This window comes from Pinus tabuliformis, chromosome 2_1 (genome assembly GCF_031772625.1).
Source record: "Pinus tabuliformis cultivar Carrire ecotype Pingquan chromosome 2_1, CPIR1, whole genome shotgun sequence".
NCBI lineage: Eukaryota > Viridiplantae > Streptophyta > Pinopsida > Pinales > Pinaceae > Pinus > Pinus tabuliformis.
In genome coordinates, this window is record NC_142299.1 from 657,042,570 (window position 1) to 657,051,815 (window position 9,246).

A 9,246-nucleotide genomic window follows, 5' to 3' on the forward strand; every position below is an offset into this window, starting at 1 on the left:
AACAAGCTCCACATACAAATGTTGCGCCCTACACAACTGATGTCACCTCATCTCACTGTCCTAGTCCACACATGAGATCTAGCTAGGTAACTCTCCCTCTCTCTCTCTAATGTGCAGAGGTAGCCTAACAGTGCTACAACCCCATCTATGTATACTTGAAGAGGGTTTCCCTAATGGTGTAATGTGTACTACTCTAGTTATACCATTATGGAATCCAATTATTCCCCAACGCAAGTTAACTTGGCCACTGACTTCGCACAAACAACTATGATGCCCTCAGCCTCCTAATTCCACTAGAGAATAGCCTCTGAAATTGTCATGGCCTTCTTTTTCAATGTTAGAAGGTCATCGTTTATGTTGTTGGGCTGTGTTATATTCTTTTCACGACTACCCCACATCTGGGAGACGCTGCTGTACATTATGTCGGGCACTGTCGGGAGGGTATGCAAGGCCCGGGAATTTTTTTTTTGGACCCTATATTAGGTGGGCAGACCTAACTATGATTTTTTGCATGGGTTTTGCACATGGTTTTGGGCATGATGGTTTTCTGTCCATGGTATTTTGTAGATCCAGTCAACGGAACTACGGTTATGTTGTAATCCAGGGCTAATGGATTAGGGTTTATGGATGCTTCAACATGCATATATATGTATTGTAACATTGAAAGGAACATAATGAAAAATCAATCTGGCGATCCTGGTTTTGGGATCCAGGGGAAATCTCTGTGTATATTTTTTTTATGTTTTATTCCCTCGCCATTGTTTATTTTCTGCTTTTAGAATTCGTATGCAGGTAATTTCTGTAAGGGGTTAAAACCTACATTTGGTATCAAAGTTGTTTTGGCTTCAAGGGGACGTCTTTGTTGCTGAGGGGTTTTTTCTCGGGCCTGTGGTAGACCTTGTTCAGTGGGAGATCTGCGGATCAATTCCTGTGGTGAAATAAGATGGTGAATAGTGGAAAGATAAAGATCGTGAAATTTAATGGTCAGAGTTTTGAGTTGTGGAAACTCAAGATGGAGGATCTGTTGGTGGATAAAGATCAGTGGTTCGCGGTTGATTCGAGTACTAAACCAACGGAAATGTCAGCTGGAGACTGGGCGAATTTTGATCGGAAGGCAAAGAGCACAATACCATTGTGTGTCTGAGATTTACTATTGTTGAATGTATTATGTGAAGCTTCGGCGAAGGATTTTTGGGACAAGTTAGGGACTTTCTACCAATCTAATTCTCTCGTGAATAAACTGTTCGTACGGAAAAAGATGTATAACCTGAAGATGAAAGATGGAGACTCGGTGACAAAGCATCTAAATGCATTTAACACTATGGTAAGCCAGTTATTATCTGTTGATATTAATATTTCAGATGAAGATAAGTGCATCGGTTTGTTGTGTTCTCTACCATATTTGTGGGATAGTCTAGTTGTTGCAATAGGTAGAAATGCAACTACCTTGTAGTGTGATGAAATAGTTTCATCCTTGTTGTCGGAGGAGATGAGACGGAAAAATATGGAGGGCCAGAATGGTGATGCCTTGTCTATACAAGGACGGTCCCAGAATATAAACACAAATAAGTCCTCGAGTGGGAGATCTAAATCTAGAGGGAGATCTAAATCTCGAGGAAAACCTATAAATGTGTGTGGGAAATGTGGAAAGGAACGACACTTCAAAAGGGACTATAAATCTAAAGCTCCTGAGAAGGGAAAGGGATCTAATGATGCTCCTTCTGCAGAGGCGAAAACCACCTCAGATGAAGGTGGGGATGTATACTTGGCTTCTTCTTCAAGCACACATGTAGATCATGAGGCATGGTTTATTGACTCAGGCGCATCATTTCACTTCACTCCCCATAGAGAGTGGTTCTGCGAGTATGAGAAATATGATGGTGGTCATGTATTCTCCCTCGCATCATTGGTTTGTTTATGTCTCCCCCAAACACTATGCATGCATGCCCAACTCTTGTATGATCTTATCGACTTCCTCACAAACGACCAAGATCATTATCTGATACCACTGTAATATTCCTAATAGAAATATTATTTAATTAACAAAGACATGCATAAAGCTACAACAATATAAATTTAACACACGCATGCACCATGAGAAAATTAAATAAACTGGCCAATAATGATGAGGCATTTTCTTAATAATATTGGAAATTGGGTAAAAACAAGAATATAACAATAGATATTGGGATTGCCACTGCATAAATGCAAAACCCAGGTGAAATGAAGTAGATACAAATTGTTGGAAATTACCCAAATAGGTAGCATGCACTATCTAGAAAATATTGTTCTTGTTTCTGAACAAGAACTAGATTTTCTTCCCTCAAAATTGCTCAGAAAATTCTGAAAATTTAACTCGGTGCTCCTCACACCAAAACCATAAAAATTCCGAAATGGTTTCAATTAAATCCAAGCTAAGATCAATCCCACCAAGTGGTGTGAATTAGTCAGTTTACCAACAAAATGCACTGTTGAAGGAATGTTTTTTTCCATCCAAAATATTTCACAAAAATTTATGATATTTTAACCACAGACTCGTCTCACAAAACCCAAAGAAACCCAGAAAAATATTGGGTGAATACCAGATGACCCTGAGAGCTCCAATTAGTGTGAATTCCCATGTTGGTCCAGCTCTACGCACTAGTCCAAATAAGATAAATTTGTACCATAATGTTCCAACTCTTCGGTCCTGCAAAATCACATTCTCAAATGAAAGAAATCGCTTGCAAAACCTTCGTTACTCCAACCCTTTCTAGTCGATTCTGAAATGGACACTTCGAACTACTTTTGTGCCTAGAAAATACACAGGACTCGGTAAACACCTACAATAAACTCTCTGGAAGCCCGGAAAATGGTCTCCCCAACTTCTTCACTAGGGAGACACTCGAAGTTCTCTGAAATGAGGGTGGAATTCCACCTGGAATTCCTGTGCTAAACAACACTTTGGCCCTTGTGTTAGACAACTATAAGAAGAGATGAAATGTGAAGTGCAATTGTCAAAAGATGCCCAACAAATACTCTCTCCTGTTTATAGAAATTTTTTCCATGCTTCTAGACTCATTAATATTATTTTTTTGTAGGGACCATTTTCCTCTTAATAGCCTTTTTTAGCCATTTTAATAAAATAATATTTTTTGTCATTCTCCAATAAAATATTATTATGACAAAAAGTATTATTTTGCTGCACTTTCCTAATAAAAATAATTTTTTCCTCATATTAATTAAAATTGGGCAAAACCTCTTACCAATTTTGCACTCACAAAAATTGAGATTAATACACAATAATGTTAAATTTTCTAAAACTATCTATCTAAAAAAAATATTTTATATTTATATAAAGAAAGAAAAACAAAATATTAATATCAAACTACGATTTACATACAGATAATTTAATAAATTAATGTTTAATTCACATTTGTTTATAACCATTTTTTTTTTTTCAGTTGGAATAATAAAAAATATAAATTAATTATAATCATATTGAATTTTTTGAAAATAAATTATATAAAATATTTTTAAATTATCCAAAATAATTTTACTATACAATAAAATATTTATAAAAAATAATCAACATCAAAGTTTAATTCATAATTCATATGCAAGCAAGCCAATATATTCATTTACTCTTTCAAGGATTCACATCTTCCCCTAGGCAATTCACCTTTTACTTTTATGAGGCTCAAACTCTAAAAGATATAGAAAAAAAAAAAAAAAAATATCACCATCAAAGCTTCTCTAATGGGGTGAGATCCGAGGACCTCGTGGCTCCTCGTTGCCCATGTCAGTGATGACACAGCAAGTGGAGGGGATCGACCCCCCAGCCCCCTCACTTCATTAAGTGATCAGAGATGAGTAATGTCGAGCGTGTGAAACAATCCAGTGCCTCGTCAAGAGTGGGAGGAGATTTTCTAAACTGATGGATGGGTGATTTGAACGACATTCATATTGAGGTGGTGGTTCAACTTCATGCATTTGGGTGCTTTTATGTCCAGCAGTGAAGGCAGAGGAGTCTGGCATTTTGGTTTTGGAGGCATTTGAAGTGTTTTCGCTGCGGGTTCAAGAGAGGTTGTTTGGTCCTGTGCCTATTCATGGAAAGGTTCCCTGAGGTTTTCTGGTCTGGTAGAATGTGGATTGACGTAACAATAACCGCTCGAAGTTTTTAGCTCAATTTGAATTTGGAAGGTGTCCGATTTCGGTTCCCTGGTGGGTGTAGAAAGTGGGCGGGTGGGTGACGTCTCTGGTGGGCTGAGTGGAGCCATAACTTGAGGATCTTGTGGTTTTCGGTACATACCAGGGGAAGGAGAGCTACTCTCCTATAATTCATAGGGCTTGAGTGTCAAAGTATTTAGCGAGAAGGGTGTTGGTGTACTTTGGTCGGATTGGGGTTCATCTGGACCACTCTCAGCCTGGAATTTGACCACCTTGGCACTCTTTCTATCCACTTCCGCAGTGGAATTGATCAGTGGAGTGGTGAAGGGGGGTGGGAAGCAAGGTGTTGCTTCGGGAGAGGTATTGAAGGCTCACATTCTTGCTCGAGCGACGGGAGGGGTTGGATTTCGAAAAGGAGATGGTGGTGGTTCCGAGCCAAGCTCGCCTGGTTAGTGGGTTTCCTCTAACTTTCCTGTTGGTGGTGACTTTTGTGGTATTGCAGGCCCCTTTAGGATGAGGGCATCCCCGCGGCGGGGTCGGTCTTCGCTCCTTGCGAAGCATAGCCCGGCAGGATGTGAAGACCCAGAATTGGCCATCCCACCAGTGAATTTGGGTCAGGAGGGTGTTGGGTTAATTCGGGGAGGCAAGGCTGCGGGATGTTCTAGGTGGCCAACTGTTGGTGTGTGAGGGGGACACAGAGGTGGCAGGAAGGAAATGAGGAAAGGAGGGTGACCTCTGCAGGTTCAGAGGCGAGGAGGAACGAAGCGTGGTGGGAAGAGGAGTCATTGGTCTGGAAGATGCTTAGAAACCGACACGCAGGAAATTCAACACTGTTGCCTAGAGAATTACCACGAATTAATCTAACCTTTACTAGAGCGGATGGAAACAACTTAGAGAATAAGAAGGGAGGAACATGCAGAGTTAGTACCCACCTTGGGCAAAATGCACTACTTCCAATGTCAGGTTCGCGAGTGAGCGGTGGTGGTTTGGCGTGGCCAGAACATTTTCTCTTAAGAGGTGGAAAAGCTGGAGTCATGGATAGCTCACTTTGAAGGGCATGTCCAATGCGCTTTCCACCCATTGCCTCCTTCGGGAACAACCCTAGATAACCCAACTTCCATCACTTCTGATGAATAGCATGATTGAAGGTGTCCTCTTGGTATTACTTGTTTTTTGGAGTCATTGACCCTCTCGGGCTAGGACTATGTCTCTAGCATCCTTTTTGTATTTTTGTCACCTTTTGCATATGGTGGTCAACAAACTTGGTCAAGGTGACACCACCTATTTTTTGAAACTTCGAATGTATATCTTTTATACCACTTGAACAGAGTATTGATTTACCAAAATAAAAGTTATTACCATCAAAAAAATAATTTTTAATTATATAAAATATTTTATTGTATAAAGAAATCAACCTCCATCTTTAATTCAAATGCAAGCAAACCAGTGCTTGAATTCATCAATTGACTTTTTTGCTCAAACTATAAAACCTATAAAAAGAGAAAAAAAAAATGATAGCACCATCCAAGCTTAATTCACACGCAAATTAAGAACATTTTTATGCCTATGGACATAAAAATGAAATAAATTTTGCACTCACAAAAATTGAAAATAATACATAAAAATATTGAATTTTCTAAAAACTAACTATATAAAATATTTTTTTTTATTTTATATTTAAACAAAAAAACAAAATCTTAATATCTAACCACATTTTACATACAAATAAATTAATATTTAATTCACATTTGTTTTTATCCATGAAAAAATCAATTTTTTCGCTTGAAATAATAAAAAATATAAATTAATTATATTCCTATTAAATCTTTTGAAAATAAATTATATAAAATATGTTTAAATTATCCAAAATAATTTGATTATACAATAAAATATTTATAAAAAACAATCAACATCAAACTTTAATTCATATGCAAGCAAACCAGTACCTTAATTGACGCTTTAAGGATTCGTATCTTCCCCTACTCAATTAACCTTTTACTTTTACGAGGGTCAAACAAAAAATAAATAAATAAATATCACCGTCAAAGCTTAGTTCACACGCAAATAAACCGTATATACATGAAAAAATAAATTATATAAACATATTTTTAAATTATGTAAGATATTTTTATTTTAAAATAAAATATTTATGTAAAACAATGAACATCCATCTTTAATTCGTAGGCAATTACATTAGTTTCATGCACATGCACAGCACAATATCGTTGTGGGTCATGTATATCTTAGGGCACCATCCTTATATTTTATGTTAAGAGCGGATTTTTGTTTGTTAGAAATTTTAATTGTAGTGTTTAAAATTTTATTTATAAATTTAAGTTATTGTGGAAATTTTAAAATTTTCTATAATAATGAGTAACGGTGAAAGTTTACAATTATTTAAATTTAAATTAATTAAATATTGTTAAAATGACAATTTTACATTTAAATTAAAAAATGTTAATCAAATTTTAATAAAATTAGGAATTAAAAGTTACTTGTAATGAATTATTATAGTGAAAGGAAAAAATATATAGAAAAAATATTTGAGGCAAATAATTTGAAAAATACAACTCGATCTATCCAGGACTTTATTTTTTAATTTGGTATGTTTTTAATTTTAACTTTTAAATATTTTTAATTTAATTTTATTGTTTTCTTTAAATTGTAGGGTTTTTTTTTTTTTTTTTTTTACTTAAAATTTTATTTTTGTGAAAAAAAAATTCAAAGGTCACCATATTTGAATATAAAATTTATAAAGATTTCTGAAGATGATCTCAGGTTGTCATTGATGTCAACCCAAGCAGCACCAAGGATGTCCGTGAACTTCCAGGGCATCACCATTCATGGTTTCTCGTCTCATAACCATTATAGGAACACACTACTCAAAAATATATTTCTATCGGTATAGAGCTCTCCTCGTAATTCCTCACGATTTGTAAGTTATTCAAGATTGAAGTTTGCAACCCCAATTAGTGGGCTAAAACCCCATGGGGTTGTGGCATGACATTTATCATTGGGTTTGGTCATTGAATAGTCAATAATTAATATTTTTTTAAGCTCCTAAAATCCCTCCAACACTCTCTATACAAGCCCCTCTCAACTCTATAAAAAGAAATCTCATATATCCTCCAAAAGTAGCGATCATGGAATTTTCACTATAACTTTATTTCTGCAAAGTCTTAGATGCTAAAATTAAATCCCAGTTGAGCCAAAATCCTAATGAACGTCGTGACCGAATTTCATATCTTGGTTCGCTATATTTTCATAGATATGATCTATGGAAGTTAGGGTTTTTGTAGGCGCTCGAATTTCATCTCAAAGAGGTGACCTTGGGAAAATGGTCAAAACTCTCTCTGAGAAGCGGATTGGAATTCTATAAAAAGTGGTGGATAGTGCACGAACTGTAGTTTTCTGTGTATCAATTTCAGAACTGAAGGAGGAAACAGTGACATGTGGCACGTCGTACAAGTTCGCTCTACTGAACTAGTCCATAATTAGGTCATTGTGAGAGATTGGGCATAACTTTGCCTTGAAGAATCCAAATTGGGTCAGACCTTTGGAATTGGAAAGAAAACTCAGAGGGCTACTACAGGACTGAAGATCACATATTGGGGATCTTAAATCACAGAGATACATTAGATTCAATATCGTGCTCCTAGAAGGCAAGAAAAAAAACTAGATCAAGTGTTGTCAAGGGCTGCAAAGGACCAGACTTTCTATGGCACGAAAGAGCAAGGTGAAGCAAAAGGATGCAACAGAGGTAAGCTACAGGTAAGTATTTTCTGTATATGCATGTTCATGTATCTTAATTGCATTAGGTTCTTTGTATTCTAATTTGTTTTTTTTGTTTAGCATTGACATATGCTCTACAGGATGAGGTAAGTTTTGCTATTATCATGTCATGGGTATTTTCTTGAAGAATTTTTGAAGGTATTATATATTTATCAAGAAAAGACTCAATGCATATAATGTTCTGAAGAGTGAGAAAGGGTAGCATGACAAGAGCAACAATCAAGGTGCAAAACAACAGCAAGAAGTTCACCACATGAAGTCTTCAAGTGGGCAGCACTACATACAGTCATTGTAAAAGTATCATTATACAGAGTCATTGTAGAAGTTGTACAAGTGTCTATCTGCCAAGAGTTGAAGAGGCAATGTCCGGAGGGCTAGGATCATCATTAGGTGGTTATGTCATAGTTGGGGTTATGGTCTAGTGTGTCTTCTTCTTGTACATCATTCTATATCATTGTAAAGTGGACCATTTTCCCTGGTGCGAGAGTCCATTCTTCTTTTATTCTTCTATAGCATGGTAGGGTGGTGCTAGGCTGGTGCATGAAGTCACCAACAGGTTCAAGCCTGTGAAAACTTCAGGGTGGTAGGGTGGTGCTAGGGTGAGTTGTAGCTCATTGGCTGTTGGGGCATCCGTTCAGTTGACTATTGAAGAATCTCAGGCCTTGGAGCGTCCATCCAATGTGAGCTGGAGAAGAATTCTTTTCTAGATTCTAGGAAGTTGGAGCTTTCTTTTCAATTGGAGTTGAAAATTAAAGAATTATTAGAAAAGCGTTCAGGTGGTTTTTGTCCTAGAGGGGGTTTCCACCTTAAAACCTGTGTGCATTTATGTTCCTTTTGTTTAATGTTATCATTGTACAAACACTGATAACAATTGAAGATTAACTAATGCTCTGAAAGATTAATAATAATACTAATTGAAAGGAATATTGATTCACCCCCCCACCCCCCCCTCCTCTCAGTATTTTCCAACAATTTTTATTTTTTATTTTTAAATATTTTTAAGTTAATTTTATTGTTTTCTTTAAATTGTAGGTATTTTTTTATTATTTTTACTTAAAAAGTTATTTGTGAAAAAAAACTTCAAATGTCACCATATTTAAATATAAAATTTGCTATTTTTCCAATTTTTTTATTCAAATATGTCATCAGATTTGAATATAAAATTCATAAAGATTTTATAATTTTTGAAAAAAAAACACGAGATTGGAAAACCCTTAAAAAACAAATATCTTAGAACGAAAAACAAGTAGAGAAATAAGACAACATTAAAATGGTTAAATAATCAACATTTTAAAAGAATTGTGC